The 25,802-nt window shown below is 42.1% G+C and overlaps 1 protein-coding gene across 1 annotated transcript in view; it reads right to left on the bottom strand.

Annotated features, from left to right (window-relative positions):
- Positions 1-4,462: 4,462 nt before the first annotated feature.
- The window catches only part of IRS1 (insulin receptor substrate 1), a 54,729-nt gene continuing 33,389 nt past the window's right edge, over positions 4,463-25,802 (bottom strand). The window contains exon 2 of the mRNA XM_004576764.2: positions 4,463-5,668. The gene's annotated coding sequence lies outside the window, so the exon portion shown is untranslated. The remainder of the gene's footprint in view (positions 5,669-25,802) is intronic.

Raw genomic sequence — 25,802 nt, forward strand, 5'->3', positions numbered from 1 at the left:
AGGAAGTGAATATTAAATAGTGAACTGAAGCATTCATGAAATCATGTTGTGTGGTGCATGTTAACGAACTGTCACACTGCCAGAAGCTCCCACTGGCCAGTGCCCCACAGATGGATATGGAAGTCCATCTTCATGCTTTCAGCTATATAAATTAAATATTAAAAAAATTATTCTTACATCTGTTTCCCAAATGTTCAATAGCTAGAGTTTGCCCTGACAACGTCAGGATACATCAATCATTCTCTTTAGAGTTGTTGAAGCAAGAAAGCACAAAGACACAGTGGAATAGGCCTGGCTGTTTCTCTTTTTAGGAACAAAGTTCTTTATTAAAAAAAAAAAAAGAGTAATTGTTAATGATACCTTCTAATGATGAACCCATCTCAAATGTTGATTGTACAAAAATCAGGATGTCTTCAAGCATGCCAACCTGGAAGAACTGTTGGTTTTAGAGTACACTTCCCAGACCTCTCCAGGGGACCAATATTTCCAATAAGCAGCTCCAATCACCAAACAAGTCAGGGCAACCCTTCCCAGCGGTGCTTCTCAGCCCTGGCCACTTGCTAGCATCTCCTGGAGAGCACAAAAAGCAACAACATCAACAACAACCACCAATTTCCAGGCCTCACTCCACACTAACTAAACCAGCATCTCCAGGGTTGGCTGGCCAATGCCATGATAGCAATGCTGCTGCGTAGCCAGCACTGAGAAGCACCACTCCTTAGAGTGGCTGTGTCAGACACCTGAACCAGCAGCACTGGCCTTCTCTGGTAAGGAATGAAGAACCTCAGCTCTATTCCCAAGACCCCAGCAATGCCAGGCTTCCCTTTCACAAGTTTTTCAGGGGGATATGTGCATATATTTATGTTTGAAAAGGATGTTCTCTCTCATGCCTGTCAAACAGAACACAAATCTTCCCGGCCAGAATTTGGATTTTTTTTTTTGCTGCCACCCTTGCCCCAATCTTTGTGCCACCACCAGTAAAAGCAGCTTTAACAGCTGTTAGAGATATTTCTGTTTATACACAGGGCTCCTGAAAGGCATCTGAAGAGGACAGGGTGAGATAAACTTCTCTAATCCAAAATCATCTACGCAGAAAGGTAAACCACGCATGTTGCCCTCAATCAAACGCCCCAGAGAAATTTAATTGGCAGTTTCTGTTTCATGCCCTGTAATTAAAGACAGTAAGGATCACTAACATTAATATCCATGAATTCATTAGACAGGTTCTTTTTTAATTAATGACGAATACACTACAGTCTAAGTACCAGACAGAAACAGGTGGAGAAAAAAAATGAAAATCAGCATAAACACTAGAAAGAAAACTTGGAAAAGTGAAACACCTCTAAATAAAAAATATAGACTTGGCCTGGTACCCGTTACATATATACATAATACATATGTTATACACATATATACAATACATGTTTTGGTAGCAATACAGACCATGTGTTGGTCTTTGTGTACACAGATGTAGTAGCACCATGAACAGCACCACCATCTTCGGAGCAAAACCCAAACTACACAGACACTAAATGAAAAGATGCATGGTTCCATTTGGCCCACCCTGTAGCCAAAAAGGGTAAGGAAAATATTTTGGAAAAAAAAAAAAAGCAGAAATGTTCCGAAACTGCATTCAGAAGGCAACGGTAAAGCTTTAAAAAAAAATAGTGCTAAAGATGTCTACACTACAGAAACACCAACAGGCTTTCCTGCTTAATGAATTTGTTCTATTACATGGCATGTTGGTTAACACTTCAGAAATCAACAACATAAGCCTAAGGAGAGAAATTCATGTGCCAGGTGAATGGCGAAATTCTAAAACACCAGATTTCTTGGTGTAAACATCGCAAAAGCCAAGTCATTGACAAACCAGGAATGGAAGAGAACTCTCCATTTAAGTCTTATGTTTTCTAATCATATTAGCTAAAGGTAAGATCTTTATTAAAGATAAGTTCCTTAACAGTAGGGCAAACACTTCCAATTAGTCCACTTCCAGCACCTAACGCGACACTTCAGTAAAGAGAGCCAACCTGACCTGCACATTTCCTATCCACACCTTGGAGACAAAGAAGAAAAAAATCTTCTCAGGCTAGGCTTTAGAAATCCCTGAAGGCACCAGTGTTTAAGCCTTGATGTTCTACTGCTTATGAAAAGGCTGTTTCTGTTCTCCCTAATCAGGCTCACAGCCTGGCGGGAGGTTTTTTCTCTTAGTATTAGAGTGACTGTAATTTCTCTCTTCCCTGGAAGTGCGTGCTTACTCCGCTCAAGCTTCTCAATAGCTGATGAATGTAGCATCACTAGTAGCTAGAATCCACATTGTCCTCAGGACACACACTGCCACATTATTCACTGCAAAGAAGCAAATCATTATTTGGCTTCCACTCATTCTCCTTTGCATGCCTTCCAGGGGTCTCATCTCTCCCTTAATGAAGATCAGAATCCCCAGTGTCTGGTTTCAGGGCTTTCTTGTGTGATGACCAACCTATAGAGTTCTGCCAAAGCAGCATGAGACCAAATATGGGTGCAGTGCTGCTGGCAGTTAGGAGCACTTCACCGCCATGCTAGCTTCCAAGGCTCTTGTCAGTGGGTGACCCCTCCTCCATTTTAAACCACCTGCAGTAAATACACAACACAACGCACTCGAATGCAAGATTAAACAAAGTAAGGATGTGATAATGAAAGCACTTCTTTTCACGATACAATAAGGTTGTATAACACTTAAAACATATTAGATTTTAAATGATAGCTAGGGACAAAGGCCAGGAAGGGGTAAAGGTTAGAAATCTCTACTCCTGGCTAGACTTTAAGTAGGTTCATTTTTGGCAGTCACTAAACTAGTCAAGAGAATCCCTAACCTTTCAAAGTTGGCAAAAAATAGCCACCGACGTAACATTGGTACTGATGTGTCACTGTTGACTCGAATGGTTGTTCATGAACAGATTCTTCTCACTTCCAGCTGGTTCAAGGGCCATTCTTTTGCACACAGTGAAGATATCATCAAAGTCACAAAACATACTTGTTCTTTTCTCAAAGGAGAATTTTGAAACTCTGTCGATGTCTCTAAGAAAGAACACTTTGAAAGCATGGTCTCAAAAAGAAAAGGCAAGTAACTTCTAGGTTAACCAAGGGGCATGAGAAGCCCCATTACTGTAAACCATTGGCTGGCCTACAAATACTCTGAAATGGATAAAAGCCAACTGTCTTCAATGGGAACTGCACACAAGGACTTAGCAGCTGATGTTGTTCAAAGTAAACCCCTCGTGGAGCCAGGGCACGAGTTTTTTGGCTTGAGTACCAGCCACTTCCAGTCTTAAATTGATAAAGCTTGGTACCACTATCAAACCTAACTTGCATGCCACCAGAAGCAGCTTAAAGAATTTCTACCTTAATGCTATTTGGCTCCAAAAAATGTCAGAGAAATAGAAATCAAGAGATGGATTTTTTTCCAGTCTGTTGCTTTCTGTTCTCACCCAAAATACATCCATAATTCTACATGCAGAGGTATTTTGGTTAACACATATTCAAAGTTTAGTTTCCTTGAGAATAGTAACCAGCTTTCTAGGAAAATGGTTGGGACTGACAATATTCACTAATTTCTCTTTCCATCATGTGGTACAAGACAGCAGCGCAGCCTGCTCTCTCTTGGACTAGTAAGGAAGCGTAGCAATCAGAACACTTGAAAAATGACAAATTATTTTTTTTTACACAAGAGCAGAAAACAGCTTTCATATCAGATGCTTCAAAACTGGTAGTGTTTCTACTAATAGGAAAAGATGTCTGTCAGCAAGTTCCTTGAAAACAATGCTTTCTTATGACTGTCGACCTACTTATCTTAGAAACAGATGAGCATGCAAATGATCAAAACCTGTACCAAACACACACTGCAGCACAGTCAGTGAGGTGCATGCCATCTGTGTGAATCAACAGCAACATGGGCCTCAACAGAGTGTGGCTTCTATGATCTCCGAGGGACCACACCAGCTGACAGGGTGGTCATGACTGCAGTGCCCTCCTCGTGGCCCCTCCCAGGGAGCTCAGTCCTTCAGAGATAAAATGTTACTCCTCCCAACTGCAGGGCAAGTTCACATTGACGCAGAGGGAGTCGGGTATTTTCACTAATTCACTTAACCTTTAGAAAGTTTCCAGGCAGAAAGTTTAAAACTTCCGTCGGAAACACCTTATAAACGCATACATTGTGATATCTATCTCATGAAGAAAACTTCCAGGAGGCATATATTTTGCAAACAAGAAAAGGATTAACATTTTCAATGCTGGCGGGATGTTCCCATAGCAGGTCTTCATGCTTGGATGTGCTCTCTGTATACTGTATGTTATTAGCTAGATGCTAATAGCCCAGTAGCCACCAGGGCAAACAAGCAAGTTACATTCAATTATTATGAGAACACTGGGAGTTCTCAGAAAACGAGATAAGGGTCTTAAGGAAAATGAGATGTAGCCCTGGTCATGATCAAAAACACTTTCTGGAATTTTAATTTCTGGTTAGCAAGCACTCACTTGTCTTACCACCTTTCTCAAGATAATGCAGGAAATGAAATATCATAACTTGTGCACACACACCAAAAAATCTCTAGGGGAATGGAGTGGGGAAGCCTACAGAAGTGGGGGAAGGGAGAGAAGAAAGGCTCGACAGTATCTAGTTTATTATGAGTAGAAAGACATTTCCAGAATTTACAAACACCCACATGGTTCATTCCAAAGAGTGACTTTGATTTGAAGGGGTCACCCTTACCTCCTCTTTACAATATATACAATGGAAGACTTGGATTTCCTTTACTTGTAATTTTGCTTCCATTCAAGTGCCAATTTTAAGCTGACAGTTGAACACACCCAGTAGGATGAATAAATCCTTCTTCAGTTTAATTAACATGGCCTATGGTCTTACAGGAAAAATACAAAATTAATATTATTTCTTGTAAGGAACTCAGCCCAGCATCAGGTCTATATTACAAGAGACAGTATCAGCAAATACAGCTATACAATTGAGAACTGTCTATGGCACTAGTATTCTTATTATATTATTTTTCTGAATTACTATCTTAAAACAAGGATCATACTCTATGCTACTCTTTTTAGCCTTGTTTTAAGCATTCGCTCCACTCTTTGTAACAGAACATTGTATACCTCAGTCCCACATCCAAAAACAGAAAGATGTATTATAAGAAAAGCTATTTTTTCTTTAAAAATTACACATAGAAACCAAAACCTATGTTAAATAGTTAACACTCTCTCCACCCAACATGAACAGTTCTGTAGCAAATAATTTACAACGACGCTTTGTCACACACAGTTTCAGCAGCAAATGAAATGGATCTTGACAATGCGATGAGCAGAAAGCCAATTCTCCCGTGGTGGCTTGTGGTGGGCACATCAACTCATCATGGCCAGCTAAGTCCTTAATGTTGAGGATGAAGTTTACACCGAGTCATTGTCCTGGTGTCACAGTGCTTTTTTGCTTGGCACAACAGAGAGTGTGCAGTTCAGTCAACTAACTCCTGAGGATCGTGGAAAGTAAACAAACTGAAATGGAGGCTTCGTACCATCTACTGAAGAGGAGGATATGAGGTCCTAGATGTGAATTATGAACTATTCAGAGTCTGGGTACCCATGAGTTAAAGGAGGATTTGCTGAGGTTGTTTAGGTCTTCATTCTGAAAAGGAAAATGAAAAAGTTCATCACCACAGGCATCTCAAAACACACACTGAATCGCTATTTGAGTGCTCTGCTTTAAAGGGGTAGTATCAGATAAACTGCAGTTACAGGCACAGAAAGTACTGTGTACCTAAATTAAAATCAACAAACTGTATTTAACTTTTTTTCCTCTCAAAACACGAGACCCTAAAGCAATCACAACCTGAAAGCAGTCAATATTAAGTCAGCAAACAAATCAATGGGCTCTGAACACGTCAAAGGGTTAGCAACACAAAATGCCAAGTTGTTGGACGTGATGAGGGAAGAAGTGTGCATCCTAGGCAGTGTGTGCAGTCAGTACAAAATATGCTGAGCCAGTTCAGTCAGGCTGTGCTTGATGTTCTGTAGCCACACTTGTGCAGCAGATTTTCGAATTTGAAGGTGATTTAACAACACATAATCCGAAATCGATTTTTGACATGATGCTTGCCATGAGAATTTTAAACGCAAAGGAAAACTCCAACAAAACAGACCAAATCAACGGGAAAAAAGAAAAGTGTTCTGATTTAGGTCTATTAGAAATAAGTTACTGAGGCAGAAGTACTCTTCCATCTTAAATCAAGAAGGCAGATGTCAAGGGGAACCTCACAAAGCATCCTTAAATCTCAAGTTAACATTTGTTGGTCTTTAAAAGGACTAGATTTTTCACAAAATGAAACTAATCACCTTATCTATCTATCTATCTATCTATCTATCTATCTATCTATCTACCTATCTATCGTCTATTATCCATCCAATTAGTATTTCCAGAGTGCCCTCAAGACAGAAGACACGGACCAGTTCTGGTTAAATGAGCGAACAAAAGCACTAAGTGCTACAGAAGAATCAAATTTGAACTCCGATACAAAGGTTTGCTTTCCAGAAATTCCAGAAATCAGTCAGCTCCATTCACAAAGAGAATGCAAGGCAAACAAGAGAGAATTTCAACCCAGATATACAGGAGGAGAAAGCGCTAGAGCCACGGAAGAGGAAAACACTTCCACCTAGGAAATAAGAAGGATCTGTGGACACACATGGCTTAGTCCGGAAGCAAAGCAATAATACAGGAAGAAAAAAACAGGGATTTGTAGCTCAGTGCCTCAGTGTCACATCCCCCAAATGCCCCACACAGCACGTGCTCCAATTATGTGAGCTAAATGGGTGAGAGTTACAAAGCATGGTTCTCTCGGAAGATTTTAGAAAAATGATTGGCCAGAGGGGAAAGGGCAGCCAGGAGCAAGCCACAGGAGGACAGCAGTCTCCTGGGACCACAAGGGGTCTGCAGACAGTAGACAGTGAAGCACACAAGCAGAGGTGGGGCTGGGTGGCAAAGAACCTTGAAGGACAAGCTGTGTTTATCTAATTACGGGGACAACAAGGACATGCTTTGTGATAGGATCAAGATTCAGTCGCAGTAACCCACGTCAGCTATGGGGAAATCAATGTTTTCAGAAACTCACCAACACAAACATGGACCAAAGTAACTCTTTGCCTTCTCTCTCCTTTTGAAGAGGATGACTACAGTACAGTGGGGTCATCATTCGCTGTATAGTGGCTTTTCAGGTAAGTTGAGTGTTAGGAGGAGATGTTTGTTGATTTAAAAATATTACGTCTGTCTCTAAAACATAGGTCAACAGATTATTTCTTTTGGCTTAGTTTGGTTTTACTTATTAATAAAGACTTGGAAGTAGAGATGCCAAAGCAGGAACATCCCAGGCTTATCCCTGTGATTGCCACAAAAGCAGGATTCCTTCCTAAGGGCTCAGTCTGTGACAGGACAGCCCACTGTCCTTCATTTGAAAAGCTCCATGCTGTTCCTTGAGCTCCAGATCTCTCGTTTACTTTCATAGTTCTCCTGAACTCCTGTCTACCAGAACAGCTCGCACCTCCTGCGAGCCTAACATGCAGGGAGACCACACTTCACTAAAGGACCCGTGACAAACAAACTGGCACACATAAATTGGAGGGGGGGGGACAAAGGGCAGGTGACATGTTTTTCATTTCACAGCTGGCTTGCATCCAGGAGGACTGGATGAACAGCTTAGCACAGGAACAAAGTGTACCGAGTTTTATCATCACACATGCCAACCTGCGTGGTTCCACAAGGGCACAGACTGGGGGCCCAGGGAGAAGAGAAAAACAAAAAAACATGGCTTCACTGTGTCTGAAATCTTTTGCTTTGGGTCACTCCAAACCCATGCCTGTAATTTCCACAAGGATGTTCAAAGAGCCAGAAATAAAGGAACACATCAACTCCATCATACATGTTCCTTTCTAAGTCACCGCACACTGCTCTCCAAAGTCCTTTGTCTTGAGTTTTAACTAGCACACAACTCAGCCACAAATGCTACTTCTTGGTGCCATAAGCTTAGGGGCTGATGAAGAAGTGGGGGCAAGAGGTAAAGGGGGGGAACTAGAAATAGGGGTCGGGGAGGGATGGCAGTAGGTGCCTATGAGCAGGCAACAGAGGCTTCTGCAGATGCAAGGAGAAGTCTGGGGTTCACATCGTCTGACTTCACACAACAATGTGAGCATTTGTGCACGTCATCGAACACAGCTACTGAGAAATGACTTGGAGTCTTAGCAGACTCCTCCCCCAACCAGGAGAACTGTCTTGCACAACAGCCACTTTGATAATGGCAGTGGTGGAATATGGCTCAGGGTGGTTATACACTCATTCCAATTACACAGCCATTGTTTGGAACATTTCTGAAACGCCTCCTCAAGTTCCCATTTCTTTCTTACAACTGCCTTCTCAGCCTTGGGCATATTCTTTTGAACAGTCTCTATGCAGCCCTCTTAGCCCTCTGAGGGCATATTTGATCCTCAGAGACAGCCAAAAAGCTTTGAAAGCCAAATATGGCAAATCAAAGACCTGATTCAGCAGGGTAACGGTTCCCAGTGAGGTATTATCAAAAGCCAAGAGCTCCGAAGCAAAGGTTCCAAAGCCACAGTTGTTCACAACAGTTACACAGATGAGCCCAATGGAAAGGAAGTCCTATCACTTTACAGGCAGATCTCCACCTAGGGAACTTGAGTTCATCTGTCCACAGCTCTGCCCTTACACACTTGCAGTCAAGATAGGATGCTGGACTTTCTGCTATTGTCTATACCTAAAACACCAGGACACACTTAAATAGCAGAATGATGGACTTGTGACTATTTTTGAATAGTTATAATAAAGGAGAAATCAGTGAGAGAGGGGAATTACAGAGGGGGGAGGAGAAATCCCTGAGCCTATGGAACTGTATCAGAACGGAAGGAAGGAAGGAAGGAAGGAGGGAAGGAAGTCTAAGCGTGAACAAGACAATTCACCTGAAGAAGACAAAAATTTATACAGATACATTTTTGCAACTGAGGACTGTTTCAAGAAAGAAGAAAACCATTATCTATACCATGTTCTTGTAGTTTCACGTCAGTATCTGGTGAGTGACAAATACAGATATGACTGTAATGGTGAGTACAAAAAAATCTGACACAGGAATATTACATTTAATGCACTTTGTATATATTAGGGGCCTAAAAAGTCTGTGGAAAATGAAATTAAAAATAAGCTTACTTTGTCACAAAAAAAACTTGATAAAATCCACACATTTATATATTTATGTGCATTTTCTATAAACACTTAGAAGTTCATATGTTAATATACATATGTATACATATGTATGTATATATATACATCCTGTATATACAATCTCAATTGACTGACACAAACCACATATGGCACATATGATCAAAATGCTTTACAAACCCAAAGACTCATTTGTAGCATTTATAAACTAGAAAAAAGCAAAGCAAAACATTTCCTTGAGACCCTGCAAATGTCAAGTGGTGATCTTCCTGAGACACATTCTCTCAAGTGACTTCACTGGGGAAGAGCTCCTGAACTGCGAAAGTCAATGCACCTGTCATGAGATTTAGTGGCAGGAAATTGCATTTTGACAAAATTTCATCATCACGTCAGTACCAACCGTACTCTTCCGTGTGTTTTCTTCTTGTAAGATCAAACCCATCTAATCCTGTCGCCAGTCATGAAAAATGTAATTTTTAAGGCATTATCAAGCGAGTCAACACTTGCGCAATGATACTTGAGACTTATGGATTATTGCTTTATTGCATCTGGTAGGAATTCACATTGTCTGGACTCAACCCACTTAAACTATGCATACGAGAGCTGAAAAACAAATAAGGCCTTGGCTGCTGTTCTCATGGTCCCAGCACACTGGTCAGCTTCAGTGCAGAACAGCAACAAGGCCACGTCGCAAGGGCAATGCGAGGACCCGCACCCTTTCAGCATCGCATTTTTAACAAGAACCACTGACAAATGCCGTCATCTTATAATTATGTGCTTTGAAACTCCCTGCCAGTTTCTTCAGTAGTAAGCTTCTGGTCAGGAAACTGTCAGCAATCGCTACTTTGCCTAAGGAAATAAAAGGAAAAGCACCTCTTACTTTGCTGGGCTTTTGTCATATTTACTAAAATGGGGCCAGAAAGGAGTTCTTTCTGGTCATACTAAGCTTTAAACAACGGATCACACTCAAAATTTTTCAATGGAATGCATTCTCAAAATATTTTACTGTAGATTCAACTTTAAAAATTTCATGAAATCCAATTATTTCCTCTCAATAAATATGTCAATTATGGCTCCCTGCTCACACACACGCTGGGACGCAACAGTACTGGGTTCTTGCCACGCATGTGGGATAACCAGATTGAATTCCCAACCATTGGCTGTGGCCTGGCCTAGACTCCGCAACGCTTTCAACTTTTCTGCCTTTCAAATGATTAAAAAAAAAAAAAAAAGAGTGTCAAAATGGCACACTTCCCTTTCATTTAATATAAGCAGCTTAAAAAAAAAAAAAAGCCAGGACTGGCACAGTGGCCTAGTGGCTAAAGTCCTCAGTTTCCATTCACCAAGATCAAATATGGGCACCTGTTCTAATCCTGGCAGCCCCACTTCCCATCCAGCTCCCTGCTTGTGGCCTGGGAAAAGCAGTCAAGGACAGCCCAAAGCCTTGGGACCCTGCACCCGTCTGGGAGACCCAGAAGAGTCTCCTGGCTCCTGGCTTCAGATCAGCTGAGCTCCAGCTGCTGCAGCCACTTGGGGAGTGAACCAGCGGATGGAAGATCTTTCTCTCTGTCTCTCCTTCCCTCTGTAAATTTTTTAATAACAAAAAAGGGTGGGGGGAGAATCCCAGATTCTATGTAATTACAACACAATGTAATTAATGAATAAATTTAATTAAAATAAATAAATAAATCTTTTTTTTAAAAAGCTAATTACCTTGACTATAATACAAAAAATGTATACAATATAAGAAAACTTAAAACAGAATGCTACTTATAATTCCCATCATCTAAGGAAATGATTCAACTCTCATGTCTAATTTCTGTACTCACTAAAATGACATGAGCTTTGAAACTTCTGCATTTGATATCAAAATGGGAAACAGTAAAAGAAAACAAGTATATAATTTTACATACTTCTCCCTTTTTCTTCGATGTCTGTGATGAGAGTACTTGCAAGATACCTGAAAGGTTAATCTGCAAAATGTTCTATCCTCTTCCAGTTTGTTATACATGGGGATGGCATGATAGTTTGAAAGTTAAAAAAAAAAAACTTCTAGTTTTTGGCTTTGACTTTCAAAAGTCCTTAAGGGGCTTTGCATAGGCCAAATATTTGAAAGAACCAAGGAGGGAAAAAGACTACTGCATTTGGGGCTACGGAGCCAAAAGGTATTAATAATGTGGAGTGTGTAAGTTGGCAGGAGCCTTACAAGTTGCCCACAATGATGCCACAACTCTCTCTAATCTGCCTTCCCCGGTTTGCTGATTTCATATCTCACACACCTGCACGCAAGTACTACATACAAGTACATACAAGCACACCTGCTGCTGACTCAATGAATTCACGGCACCATTCATGTGAAGCAGATCACACATTAATACAGTAACTCACAAAACTGAACAAGTCCTCTGATTTCACACATCTCTGCATCTGGCTGGCCCACTAAAACTTTTTCTCTTTTTTTAATCACCAGCCTTCAGAATCTTTACAATTCTGCAGGTAGTCCTCATTTTAACTTACACATTGTAAAATCTCAAGTGAATCAAAGAGACCAGTGATATATTTCACAGACTGTAACACCCTCATTAAAGAAAATTCCTCCGGAGGCTCCGCTGTACTGCCCTATCCTCCACGTACATTTGGATATGCTGTCCTCTACTCCATCTGAGCCACTGAGGAGTCCCAGCTCTGACACATCCACTCCAACAGTGAGGCCAAAGGAACATGCAAGCCTCTCCATGGTTAGGGTTCTGAGTCCAGTGGTTCAGTTGGTGGGGAATCACCCAAGAAACCTCATCTGAGGTGATTCCACACCCGATTCTTGTGTGTGTTTGCCAATACAGGGTCTGGCTCAGTCTGTCACCTAAATCAGCCTACGCACACTGATAGTTGCCATTGCTAGGTCAGTTCTGTCTCCAGCCCCGTGTTTTATGAAGCCCAGTGAGTGTTAGAGCCCAGCCCAGTCCTGCCTACCTCATACTCGGCCTTCACATAAACCAGTGGGAGCTGCAGTCCAGTCGGAGCTACCCACAAAACCCCCCACCAGGCCTGTCCCTGCCCTGGTTCCTGTGCTTGCCAGTACAGAACAAATTGATCAACTATCCCAGCCAATCATTGGCATGAAGATCTGGATAGACGGAGACACTAAGGTGGACTATGTCAGCCAGTGGATCTGGGAGAGATTTCATCGTGACTGGAGTGGCAGGATCACCAGCAATTCAAGACTGTTGAACTATTGAAACTTCTTGAGAAATTCATGGAGTTGTAAATTTCTATTTTTCTTCCTGTTGTTGATTTTGTATTGTGACTTTGCATTTAAGAGGGATGTGTGGTGACTGTGTAATGGAGACTATCATGTCCAGATGTGAGGATGCAGTGCAGTGTGCATCTCTACTTCCAGATCAAAGATGGACTACTAATGAAACTATTAGCTGTATCTTGACAATAGGAAGCTGGACTCTCTGCCACTGTCCATGCCCACATGGATGAACATGTGACTGTTTATGAAGGGCTATTTATACTAGTAATAGAGGGGAATTCGGTGACGAGGAGGGGACTTGGGCAAAGGACAGGGGAATCCCAGGACCTATGGAACTGTATCATAGAATAATGCTAATAATTTAAAAAGAAGTTAAATTAAAATGTAAAAAAAAAAAAAGAAAAAGAAAAAGAAAAAATTCCTAGGTGATAGCCTTGGTTCTCCTATTTGAGTTGGATGGTAGCATCAAGGGAGGAAGCCTCAGTAGCACAGTGCAACCTTATTAGCTACGGCAATCTCTCAGATCATCAGGAAAAAGGCCAAGTCCAAAAAGTTGCAAACATTTCTCTCATAAGAGACTGATGTCCTTTACAAGGCACGGGTGGGAAGTGTGGAGGCAAACTCAAGTTCCAGGAAGAGATAAAACAGAAAACTCAAAAAGCATCCTCAGTTTTAAAGCCTTCAGACCATAATCATCAGAAAAAAAGAATCAAGTTAGAACTAAGATCAAGATGACCACAAAGTTTGCTACTTGACATTGAAAGATGAAAGCTGTATGAGCTAAAGAAAGGAAACGGACTTCTTTTAAAACAGGCCAGAATTGCGCTGGAAAGACTTGGTTTCATGTTCGTCAATGGCAAAGTGTGGACAGCTAGCCAAACTCGGGCTTTCATGGAGCTGCTTAAATAGCACTTTCGCCTGGCACAAGTCACATGGGACAGGGCTGGTGAAAATAACAAGGTTGCTGGCCAGGCCTTCACCAGGCACAGGGTTGCCAAAGAAGAAAATTCAGGGAGAATAGCCAATATGTGAGAGGCCATCTCGCTCCAGTTACCCTTTTGTCCCCGTGAAAGACCTTCTGGCAGGACTGGTGACTTCGGGAGGCCACCAAGGCAGGAAGGCACACGCATTAGGAAAGGGGAAAAGGACAGGAGTGACCAGAGTCGTCAGCTCCCGCTGCGATTGGCCAGGGAGAATTCTGTCAGCACCGGGCACATCTCCTTTCCCCAGTGACAAAGGGTGGGAGAAGGTTCTGGAAACTTTGCAAGATGCTTAGGGGTCTATGAAGAAGATCGATGAACACAGCAGCGACATGGAGTTCTCAGTCATTCAAGTCTTGTCAATGACGGTGGAAGAAAATCAAAATACACAGGGAGAACTCTTAAGCCAAGGAATGCCCGCTTCACTGATGCCCTTTTTCTTGTTAACAGGGAGCAGACACATTTGCAGATTAAGCAGACTGTGTCTGTTCCCCAGCAGAGTGGGGTGCCCAACAGCCCCCTCACCTACCAAAAGCAAATCAAGATGTCTGCAATCTCTCTCGTACTAACATTATAATATATCCCATTCACATGACAAAATCAAGCCAGGAGGACTCAAAAACAAACAATCCCAGTCGGACCACAGGTACTGTAAGGTAGAAAGCATTCACATCAACAAAATTCAAACCAAATGAATCTGCCACACAAAGCCATGAAAGTAATAGATAATTTTTGTTACCTTTATAAGAAAGTCATAAAAATTCATCTCTCTGCTGCTTTTGAGGGAGCTATTTCTGTAGCATATTCTTCCTCCCAGGAATTACAGTCAAGTTCCGAGAGTTTATTACTGTAATATCACATCAGTTGGAGGGTTTGGGTTTTGTTTTGTTTGTAACAGTCCCCATACAGGATGCAGGTTTTATGGGTCTGGCTTATGCTACAAACCAGAAGATTTCAATTATGATCACAGCTTCGTTTACACTGCAGTATAAAGACAGCAAAATGTGTTTGCAATCCTGTTTCTTTAATGAGACAAAGAGAATCAGGCAGACCTAATCCCACTGATTTTTTTCTGTCAAATACTAATTAATTTCTCATTCTTAGCCCCTTCCCTGGAATCAGATTGCAGCAAGAAAACAAGTGCCCAGTTTCACATTTGAGTAACTGTTCAGCTACACAATTGTTTCTCCATCAACATCAGTTTTTCCGCCAGTGTGCACGAACTGGGAACAGCACAAGCCTGCACACGGACAGCCCTGGATGTGCAGAGAACTGAGGGAAGGGTCATTAACAGCACTGACATCACTGTTGGCAGCTGAAGACGTGGGGAAACCTGTGTTCAATCTATTTCCTACTCACCACAAGTTTCAGCTGGAATCCCCGATAATACGGGTTGTGGTTGACTTTATGGAAGAACTTGGTAATACAAGAAAAAAATCCACTCGCTGAAGAAAGCATTTGTGATGGAAGGACCCGTGAGGTAAGGCAGCTGTGTGGACCTGACCCTTTCCCAGAGGTCCTGCTGGTCATCAGACAGGCCTCACAGTGTCTCGCTCCCAATAGTTCCTAATAAGGGCAAGCTCTGCAAAAGACTTTCCCTGGGACACACATGGAATTCACATCTCCAGGAAACCACCCTCTTAAATCACAAGCAAAAAAACAGTTGGACCCTTTGTCTTCCTTCTTGCTTTAAGGAGAGAATACCAAGGGGAAAATGAAGGGGAGGAATTATTGTAGGATTCCTTGAAGTTCAGTGAACTGTCCTTACCCACCCCGCAAAAAAGGCAGTCCAATGGAGGAACACTACCTCTCTAAAACCAACTGCAACTAGTCATAAATATAAAAGTACATGGCCACATATTCAGATGTATTCAATCCACAGTCCTTGTTTGTTTCAACTTAAGAAGTCTTGTTCAGAAAATACCAGCACTAAGTGATTCTTGAAAAATGATGCTGAAGAGTATGGGAAATGGTATGATCTATCTTAAGCTATACAAGTCAACAGGCAGGACTGGTAGTAACTGGGTCACGTGAAAGATAAGCTGTGACTGCTGCCTGAAGTTAAGCAACGATGCAATAAACACAGGTTCTCTTGCACTGCCACTGCCTGAGTGCGAAGGGCGCAGCCTGATTGCAATTTTGAATTCCGTGATGTAATTTTAGAAGTCTACTCCCCCAACCCCTGGAAAGGTGATCTGGAAAACGACAATGGAGCTTACTACATGACTGCCAGGTGTTTTTTTTTTTTTTTTAATACTGATCACTCTGTGCACTCTCTGATGAAAGCATACATTTACACAACGGAACACTATGCAGCCATTTAAAGGATGGAATCCTGCCATGTGTCACATGAGATCAATGCAGCTGGAGGTGAGTATGTCAAGAGAAATGAGCCAGCACAGAAAGATGAGTAACACACAATTCCACTTCTGTGTGAGACCTAAAACTCAGCTGATTTCATAGAAGTCAAAAATATACTGTTGGCTACCAGTGGGTTGAAAGGGAAGTAGAGAGGGCAGGGTGAGGAAAAGCTGAAAGGTGCTGTGTTACAGTTAGATGGGAATGAGAATTCGAGGATTCAGCTGTATAGGAGCATAACAATAGATGATGTCAATACACTGTGCATCTCTCTGTTTAAAGAAAAATGTAGAAGATAGGATTTTGGATGTTCTTACCAGGATGTTAAAACGTTGGAGGAGATTAATATATTTAGCATGATTGAATGCTACTCAAATCATTATGTAATATCCATAAATATGTAACAGTTTTCTATGTAAAAACTATTTTCAAGTAAAAATTAATAAAAATGATACTTTTGCTTAATTCCAAGCTTATTTTTAAGCCAAAGTTTGAAAGGAAATTGAGACAACTGTCATTATTTCTCTCATTTTTTTTCCCTCTGCAAGTTACTTATCCTGCTGAAGCTCAAGGTTTTCATCCATGACACAGTACAGCAACGATGATGTCAAAGGGTTATTGTTCAAGTCAAGAGATAACACACACAAAAGTTTGTACCATAGTGTGCGGTATACAAAAAGCCAGCAGTCATTTGTTCTTACTGTGACCACTCGTCCTTTGCCTTTCATATCACTTGATACCCAATCCATGAAGAAGCAGGAAGCCAGAATGTCTACACAAACTACATGCCACAGACAAGGATCCAAGAGGAGGCCAAAATGAGGATGCTGCTTGGGGAATGAGACAAAGGTATTTCAGAGAAGACGTGGGAGAGGGGACTGCTAGGACCCAAAGAAGCAGCCGTGAAGCTGATCCTACACCCCGTGATACAATCCTATTCGAAGATTTGCCTTCTTATACAAGAAACAGCACAAATGGAGTGGTATCTTGGAAAGAAACTGAAGTTCAGAAACACTACGGAACAGCCTGTTGCATCACTGGAAGCAATTAGATGCTTGAAGCTCCCCCCCACCCAACACATACCCCACCCCAGCCTTTCTAAGTCTACAAATGAAAGCCTTGTCATAAATACAGGAAATCGTTTACAAGGAGATCACAGGAATGGGCTTAAATGGAGGTGAGGTGAGGTCTTTTCACTATCTTCAGGTTTGTAATTGCTGGGGGAAGAACTGGGTGGCTTTGGTCTCCAAATTCCTTTCCCCAATCTCCCATCTGAAGGGACTCAGTGGGAGTATGTGCCAGTCCATCAATGCTGCCTGGGTAACCTGAAAAACTAAAATTGCTGCCAGATGCACGTCTAATCATTGGCAGCTGGAAAAGCAAAAGGGGGCTGGCTGCTTGGGAGGAGGGGGCTGTGGGAGGATGGGCAATGTGATCTGAAGTAATTGATAATGCATACATTGATAAAGCACACATTGCCACTTGCAGCTCTAAGGTCTTAGGGCAGAAAATGGTGTGGATTTCTTAAGAGGGACTAAAAACACCTCTTGATTTTTCTCATAGAAAGAGGCAATGTTCTTCCAGTGTCGAAGGAAGGACTTACCTTTCCCTTACTGACCCCACAGCTCCAGTTCCCTAGCTTCCATCTTTCAAGTCTTACTTCCTCTTTGCTCCTGTTTCTTCTATATGCTCCATCATCTGACATTTTGGTTTCTAGTTTCTTCTGTTTCTAAGAACTATTTATTCAAAAGGCAGAGAGAGGGAGAGATAACACTGGTTCACTTTGCAAATAGTCACAACAGCCAGGTCTGAGCCAAACCAAAGCTGGGAGTCTCAAACTCCCTCTGGGTCTCCCACATGTGTGGCAGAGCACCAAGTGCTTGGGCCATCCTCTGCTGCTTTCCCAGGCACGTTAGCACGAGGCTGGAAGCAGAGCAGCTGGACTCAAACCAGCACTCCAAAATGGGACGCTAGTGTTGCAAGCCGCAGTTTAATCCACTGTACCACAATGCCAACTGGGCCTCTTTCCTTTTTAACATGTGAAATGCCATTTGCTTAAACGTTGCTTCGGGGCGGGCTGCATGTTTTGGGTGGTGCTGAGCTGGCTGCCTTGCTGAACCAGAGGAAGTCTGAGGACAGTTGACCTGAAAGCTTAATTACGTGGGGACAATTCCTAAAGAAGGGACCCTTGTTAAGACATATTTTTCAATGACTCTTATGAACTGAATTGAATTGAGTTTGAAATGTTTTCATATTGAATCTTAAGAATTTGAAATCCACAAATACTTCCTGCAAATATTTCCAACAACTATGCCATTGTTTTAATAGCATGTCTGATAGCCCCCGCACTATAAGCCATATGAGGAAACAATTAAGTTATAAAAACACACAGTAAAGCAGTTTCTCAAACTTTACCATTTTTAGGATAGATTTGAGAACAGGCTAGAATGCAGGCATTGATTCATTAGGTTTGACACGGGGCCTGGAACCCTGCATTTCCAAGGAGCTCCCGTGTACCCTAGTGCTCTGCTCTGAGGACCCCACTGGGTAACAAAGGAGCAAAGAAACTAAACGAAAGAGGAAACACAACCTCTAAATCACATCAAACTGTAACCAGAAGGCCTAGCCAGGGGGCTAACAAGAAGGGGCAGATTAGAATCCATCTGCCCTCCATCTCCAAAGGGTAAATGGGCTTAAATTGCAGAATTGAAATATGAAGAAACATTTCCAGGTGGAGAAGGTTCTAGAAGAACAAACAAGAGAAGAATGAGAAACGTCTGCCACTTCTGCCCCAGGGCTCTTGAAATACACAGATTCGGACAATTGCAAAGGAAAGGGGTGGAAGACATCAACAGTTAGAATTCTTTAAGACTCCACACTCTTGCTTGTGCTTTTTGTTGCTGCTGTGTGGCAGTACCCTGCTTAGTGTGGAAGGCGAAGAGCCAGACCCAGTGAGGTGGCTGGACTGAGGACATGAGGAAGAAGGACAGGGCGAAGCGTTTCCGGTGCATCTCCATCTCTTTATGATCGCAGATTACTCTGACATCCCAGGGCCTCCATCAGAAAGCAAGCTCAGGCCAAGTGCACCAGCTCAAAGGCAACGAGAAGGAAATCAAGGATACAAGCCCCACTTCTCAATGAAACAGAGACTACAACCCACCAAGTAAAGCCCAGGGTGCAAACTGAAGGCCACGTCCCAACTCTAGGTCTTTACTACTTAAGGAGATTGGCAGGTCCTGAAAGCCACCAAACCTCCAGCTTAGATCTCATCCCAAATCAATAAGATGGAGATAATCAAATGAATTGATATCAAAGTATGCTCCCATCCTCGCTCCATCTTATTTATTTAAGATTGTTGACTCCTTATGCAGAGAGCTCATCCCCCGAAATACAGGCAGAGATCCAGAAATAGCACATACCATGGCATCATGCAAAGCAGCTAAGTCTAATGACTTGGATACTAAAATTTGGAAAAGCAGGGATGGCATTTTCACACAGCTTACAAAACTGGCATGCTATGTGAGAGTGCTGGTTTGAATACCGGCTGCTCACCTTCCAATCCAATTCCTTGCCAATGTGCCTAGAAGACCAGCAGGTGATGGCCCATGTCCTTGGCCCACTAGCAGCCATGTGGAGACAGAACCAAGTACTAGGCTCCTGGTTTCAGCCTAGTGCAATCTGGGGATCACAGCTCTTTGGGGCAGTAAACCAGAAGACAGGATATCCTGCTCTTTCTGTCTCCCTGCGCCCCATCTCTAACACTGCCTTTCAAATAAGTAACCAACTCTTTAAAAAATAAAATAGAATGCATTAAAAGCTAAAATATAAGCAGACAAGCACACAGTAGCAAACTGGTCCCAATTTCTGTAGGATGGCGAACAGGCACATTCTTTGGTTCTACACATGAAAAAGTAGCTGCAGTTTTGCCTCCCAGCCAAGGATGTTTAATAGCAATGACAGGCCTTAAGGATTTGACGGCCATTTTCTGTCCCTGATTGTGTGCTCAGCCCCAAATGCAGCTTTGCGGATCTGGGAGAAAAGCTGGGCAGAACAAATATAAACTTATAATGACTTTAGGAAATGGGAGGAACATGATGAGGTGGCCAGAGATACTCCACAAGATTTCACTGCGAAGCCAGTGCTGGGCAGTGCAGTTGACATGCTGTGCAATTCACATGAGCTGTTTTCCTAGCCAGTTGGAACAGAATGAGAACATATTTCACCAAGGGCTACAGGACACTCCAGAGATGTAAACTGGCTACCGCACACTGAACATCAGACCCATGTGGCCACAGTGCACATATGTATGGGGCCTCAGGTACTTGATGAACCTCACTGACCTGTAGTTTCCTATCAAAATCATGCTAAAAGTACCAAGGTGTTTGGATTATAGCGAGGATTAAATGAGATGGCCACCATGAAGTTTGTGGTAAGATCCTGACAATTAAGCAATGATAGGAAATTATTTCATTCTACACAATGAAAAGAAACTGTCAGACACCAGAATGGCAGAGTATGGCAGAAAGAACTGAAAGGGGAGAAAAGCACTGGACACTGAAGCTCTGCCCCAGCAATTTCACAAGCTCACAGAAAGGAGAACCCCCAAAATTCATGTCACTGAAACCCGGACCATTATATCCCCAACACGATACCACAAGACTAAATAAGGGATTTTGCCACCTTACTCCTATTTTATTCCTGGATTTGAAGGTGTTTCCTATCTGGCTTTGAACTTATCAATGTAATCGCTGAATCTTTATCTTAAATTGATTATGCACACCTGAAATGCCAATTCCACAGGACCCTGACCCTCTGTAACCTGCATGTCTATACTTCATTAGCTAAAAGGTAAAATTATGTCTGGGCATGGTAGATTCATGCCAGATTCCAAACATGCCATTAAATGCAATATTGTGATTCTGGAAATGCATATGCCCTCTGCTAAATTCTCCCTAAAATGTATCATCCCCAACTCCATACACAACTCATGGTATCTTCCCCCATAACTTCATGCATTCAATAATGAATGGCCACCGTGTCTAAGACAAGATATATGAAAAGATTCTAGACACTCGTACACATCTGGTCCATATGACTTGATGATGGATTGATGAGTCTTGGATGGAGAGATCCTCACATCCAGCAGTGACTGAAGTAGAGCCTTTCTCAACCTCTTAAAGATGCTATCTCCTTTTGATGATATAAAATATTTCAACACCATGCTAAAAAGTAATGCTGAAAATTAAATCTCATGTTTAAGAATAAAATCAATGTTAATACTGATGATAACTGCCTTGAAACATGTATCCTCCCCCCTCCCCAGGTGTTTTGTAAGCCACCCCTGTAGTGGGAGTAGGGTATATACAGCATCCCAACCCACAGATCCAGGCACAGCAACACGGAGCCCCTAACACCACAGCCCACATTTGCTACATGTCAGGCATTATGTGAAGTCTTAATATGTACATTTTCATTTAATCCTCACCAAAATACTGAAATTATATACAGGGACTTCCAAACGTTATTAGAAAATAAAATAAGAAAGTCTATTTTGAAACAGAAAATTTTGAAATCCACGCAGAGTTTTCATAGCACACATCTTTCCCCTGCTTTCTTTCTTTCTTTTTTTTTTTTTAACAACTTTCCTCTTCCTTTCTTGCTATGTGTTCAAAACTTTCTTGCTATTGAACCTGTGCGTCCCCTTGTCTTTGGACGTTTTCCTTTTTTTTTTTATTACATTGCAGTATGTGACACAGTTTTATAGATACTGGGATTCCCTCCACCCCTCCCCAAACCCTCCCCCATGGTGGATTCTTCCACCTTGCTGCATTGCCACAGTTCAAGTTCAATTGAGATTCTTTCATTGCAAGCATATACCAAGCATAGAGTCCAGCATTTTACTGTCCAGAGAAGTTCAACGGCTTTCTGCAGCCCCCTCACATCACTATTCTTGTTTTGAAGACAATGAAAACGAGCTTTAGAAAGGATAAGCTAATTCCTGAAGATCTCATCATGCAACTGGAATTCAAAATGCATGCTTTTACCTGCCAATTTATAGACAACACTATAAAAAAGCATGGGTGGAAGTACTGTCAAACCCTTCATCTAAATAGAGTTCACTAGAATATACAAAGTTATTTTTATAGAAGGAAACAGAGGGTCAGCTTCTTGTTTACAAAGGGTAATGAGAAGTTACATACCGAAATGCCATTCTGATCAATTTAAACCAAATCACCTAAAACAACATTTCACAGAAGAGGCACCTGGATATGAGGACCACCTCCCCGGCTACAGAACAATCTGCAAGAGATGGCCATCCTCGAAGCACACATGCATCCTTGATTATGTGTCCTGTAAAAACACCAACCAGGAGATCTCTCATTTCTGAGTGAGTCTAGACAGTGGCAGACACAAGCAACGGAGTGTGACTAATAGATTCTGACAAACAAACACAAACAGGGCCAAAAGGTAAAAATCTCAAGCCCTGACATTTACTCATCCCCAGAAAAGAAGCCCTTTTCACTCTCAGAACTCCAGTGCTAGCACATTTGCCCAGCCGCTGCCAGCGCAAGACCTGGCAGACATGAGGATATGTTTATCCAACAGCTCTCTTATAGTTCTTTTGTCCTGTATTTAGAAAGGCAAAATAAAAACCAGAAGAAACACACTTATGAAGTTATAAGCCGTGCACTGTAATAGTTGAATAAAAGTCCTTCGAATAAGAAGCCACAAAAAAAAGAGATTAAAAGGCAATCATAAACAGCTGTATCTCCCCTCCTGACTGTTGACATTCTTAGACATCCACTTTTTAAAAATATTCCCTACGTAGATCAAAACAGGCTGTACTCTGAGAAGAGGAAACAATGACGCCAGCTTTAAAATATTATACAGTTTATATATAAACAGAGCTAAGTTTGTGCACACTATTTTAGCTGGCCGCAAGTGATCCCAATGGCTCAACAGAATTATAATTGTACGTGTTAATTATCACCGTCCCCAGAAAAAAAAAAAAATATATATATATATATCTAAAAGCTTTAAAATAGTCTTAGGCTTGAGTATTTACTCCCGACTATGTACAGTCGCCTCTATAAGTGATTGTAAAAAATCAAAACAATCTTTTCAAGTTGAACTTCAGCACTCTAGGCCTGCATGAGACTAAAGGCAATTTGGGGAGGTGTTCTGTCTCTTCACTCCCTACCTCTCACCTGCGTCTATCCACAGTTGCTTCCTTTATCCCTTAAAACTTTCTCACATTTAACTGGCGCCATCCACAGACACTGCTCAGCTCATTACTGATACTCAGAACACTGAGGGCACCCACGCCAACAAAATCTGGGGGAACTCTTTTGTATCAAAACACTGCTTTAAAGAAAAGCTACTGCTAGCAGCATGGATCCCTCCCCGTCCGTCCAATACCATGCATGTGCAAGAGAAACAAACAAGGAACGGCCACGTCTTTACCACTCTGACAAAAAGGCTGCAAAATAACAAAGTCCATTCACAAATCTCACGTACTTACTTTCAGTTGCGCCTGTAAAAGAGGGAATACTTCAAGCTAAGAATGGTCTTGAATACAAAACAAGCCAGCTTCCATCAGGAACAGCCAATTAATATCAATGGTAAGAAAGTCAATAAGTTCAAACAGAAAAAAAACCTGGCAGGGTTGAGCTATGATTAAGAAACCATTCATCTCATGCCCACATGCCCACAGTACAAGCCAAAGTGATTCACCAGCTCACCTTAGTGAGAAAGTTAGGATGTTAAAAGCTGGTATCGCTGACCTCACTGAATCAAAACACATGCTCTATTGAAGGTGGTGAAACACCCTTTGGCGGTGAATCACTGTCTCTCCCAACTTCCCCGGGATTAGGTCTACACGCGAGTCCTGCACCTACAAGCCAAAGTACTGACACGCTAAGAAGCGGCTCCAGCGTTAATGCAGCCCAAGACTTCATGACAATGAACAAGAGGAAACAAAACAGTTTTTCCTTTCTAAATGAAAAAGGAATAGGTCGGACTCTTGGACTACTGGTTGATTCCACTTGGGGTGCCTGCCCGGCATATCACAGTACCTAGGTCCACGTTCCAGGTCTGCTTTCCAGTCTAGCTTCCTGTTATGGCACGCTGTGGGAGGCGGCAGGAGCTAGCTCGAGGACTTGGCTTCCTGTCAGCCAGGTGAAGGACAGAAGCTGTGTTCCGAGTCCCTGGCTTTGACCTGGCTCAGTTTCAGCGTGTATGGGCATTTGGACAATGAACAAGTAGCAATGAACAAGCAGCATAAGGCAGCGCTCTCTTTCTCTCTGTTTCTTTTTCTCCATTTCAAATTTTTTTAAAAAAAATTTAAAGAATGCAAGTATGGACAATTTTTTCTAATCAAGTAGTTTATTAACTGTAATGTGTTGTGATGCATTATGGTAGCATATGAACTTATACTCAGTGATGCAATCCACAACTGGGAAAGGAAATAACAGAAAGTTCCCTTTTATAAGAGAAAGGCTCCTTTGCTTAACACTACATAGATAGCCAAGAAGTCGACAGGCTTCCATTGGCAGTGAAGTGCGCGTATCGGAAACACAGCACATTTGACTACTGCAGTTAATGGGTTACAATACTGCCCCCACAGCATACACCATTTAGCAACATCTAATACAGATAGAACAGGATGCTTGAACGACTAGAGGGGCGTTGGCGGCTCAAAATTTGGGTCTTAGAGATCATGTCCTGAACATGCAGCACACCAAAAGTTCCAAGATCTCTTCTGTAGAACATGAGCTTCATCAGAAAGGAAGTCCTGTCGCCCTTTCGACCTCTCCCATCTCGTATTAGAGGCTTGACCATTTGTCTCCCAAACTTACGGTCAGGAATATGTGCTTTTTATGCCGTCCCAAGTATTCAAACTTCCTTTAAAACACACTTCCAGAAATACTTCATTAAAACGTTCCCTCAGGACACGTTTCCCCATGAACTTTGTGGTTCAAAAGCATTCTGATAAAATAACAAAATTACATAGGCACAAGCAAAAGAAATGTTTCAAAATAGAAACTGATCAACAGTAACTAGCCACAAAAATGCTTCATTTGGAAATACCACTTAATTTTTCTAATTCCTACTATGACTGCAGTCAAGATATTAATTCACCAAGAATGTATAATTTGGAAGGATGCTGATTTGTCAGAAGACTTCTTTGGTACTCTATTTGTGAAGGAAATCCAAAGGAGCCGGCTGCACTGTGGCCGAGCACATGGGCTGCTGCCTCTAACACGGCATTCCGCGTGGGCTCCCGTTGGAGTCCCAGCTGCTCCACTTCCGACTCAGTTTCCTGTTAATCCTCCTGGCTCGTGGCTCCAGGCTTTGGCCTGACCAGCCTCTGCCCTTGAGGACATTCGGGGAACCTGTGGACAGAAAATTCTCCTCTCTCTCTCCCCCTCTCTCTCGTTCTATTTCTTTCTCTCTGTAAATCTGCCTGTCAATAAATAAATAAAATTCCTAACAAACAAGCAAACAAAACAAAACAAGAAAAAAAACACAGGCAGAGAACGGAGGGCAGGAGATAACTTCATTTTCTAATAAACTTAACTTGAACACAGGAAACCATACTCATATTTCAGGATTCATGTTGGAAAGCTATTTCATTTTTACCTTCACAGAATTGGTAATGAATCCCATATAAACGAAACAGCTTATTTCCATTCAAAGATTTAAAATTTTTTTTTACAGAGGGGCTGGTACATTAGCTCAACCAGCACTAATGCTCTGCCTGCAAGTGCCAGCATCACCCATGGGCTCCATGGGCTCTGGTTCGTGTCCCGGCTGCTCCACTTCCCATCTGGCTCCCTGCTTCTGGCAATGGGAAGTCAGTGGAGAACAGCCCAAAGTCTTGGGACCCTGCACCTGCATGGGAGATCTAGAAGAAGCGCCTGACTACTGGCTTCAGATGAGCTCAGCT

Source organism: Ochotona princeps, chromosome 5, assembly GCF_030435755.1.
Source record: "Ochotona princeps isolate mOchPri1 chromosome 5, mOchPri1.hap1, whole genome shotgun sequence".
Lineage (NCBI taxonomy): Eukaryota > Metazoa > Chordata > Mammalia > Lagomorpha > Ochotonidae > Ochotona > Ochotona princeps.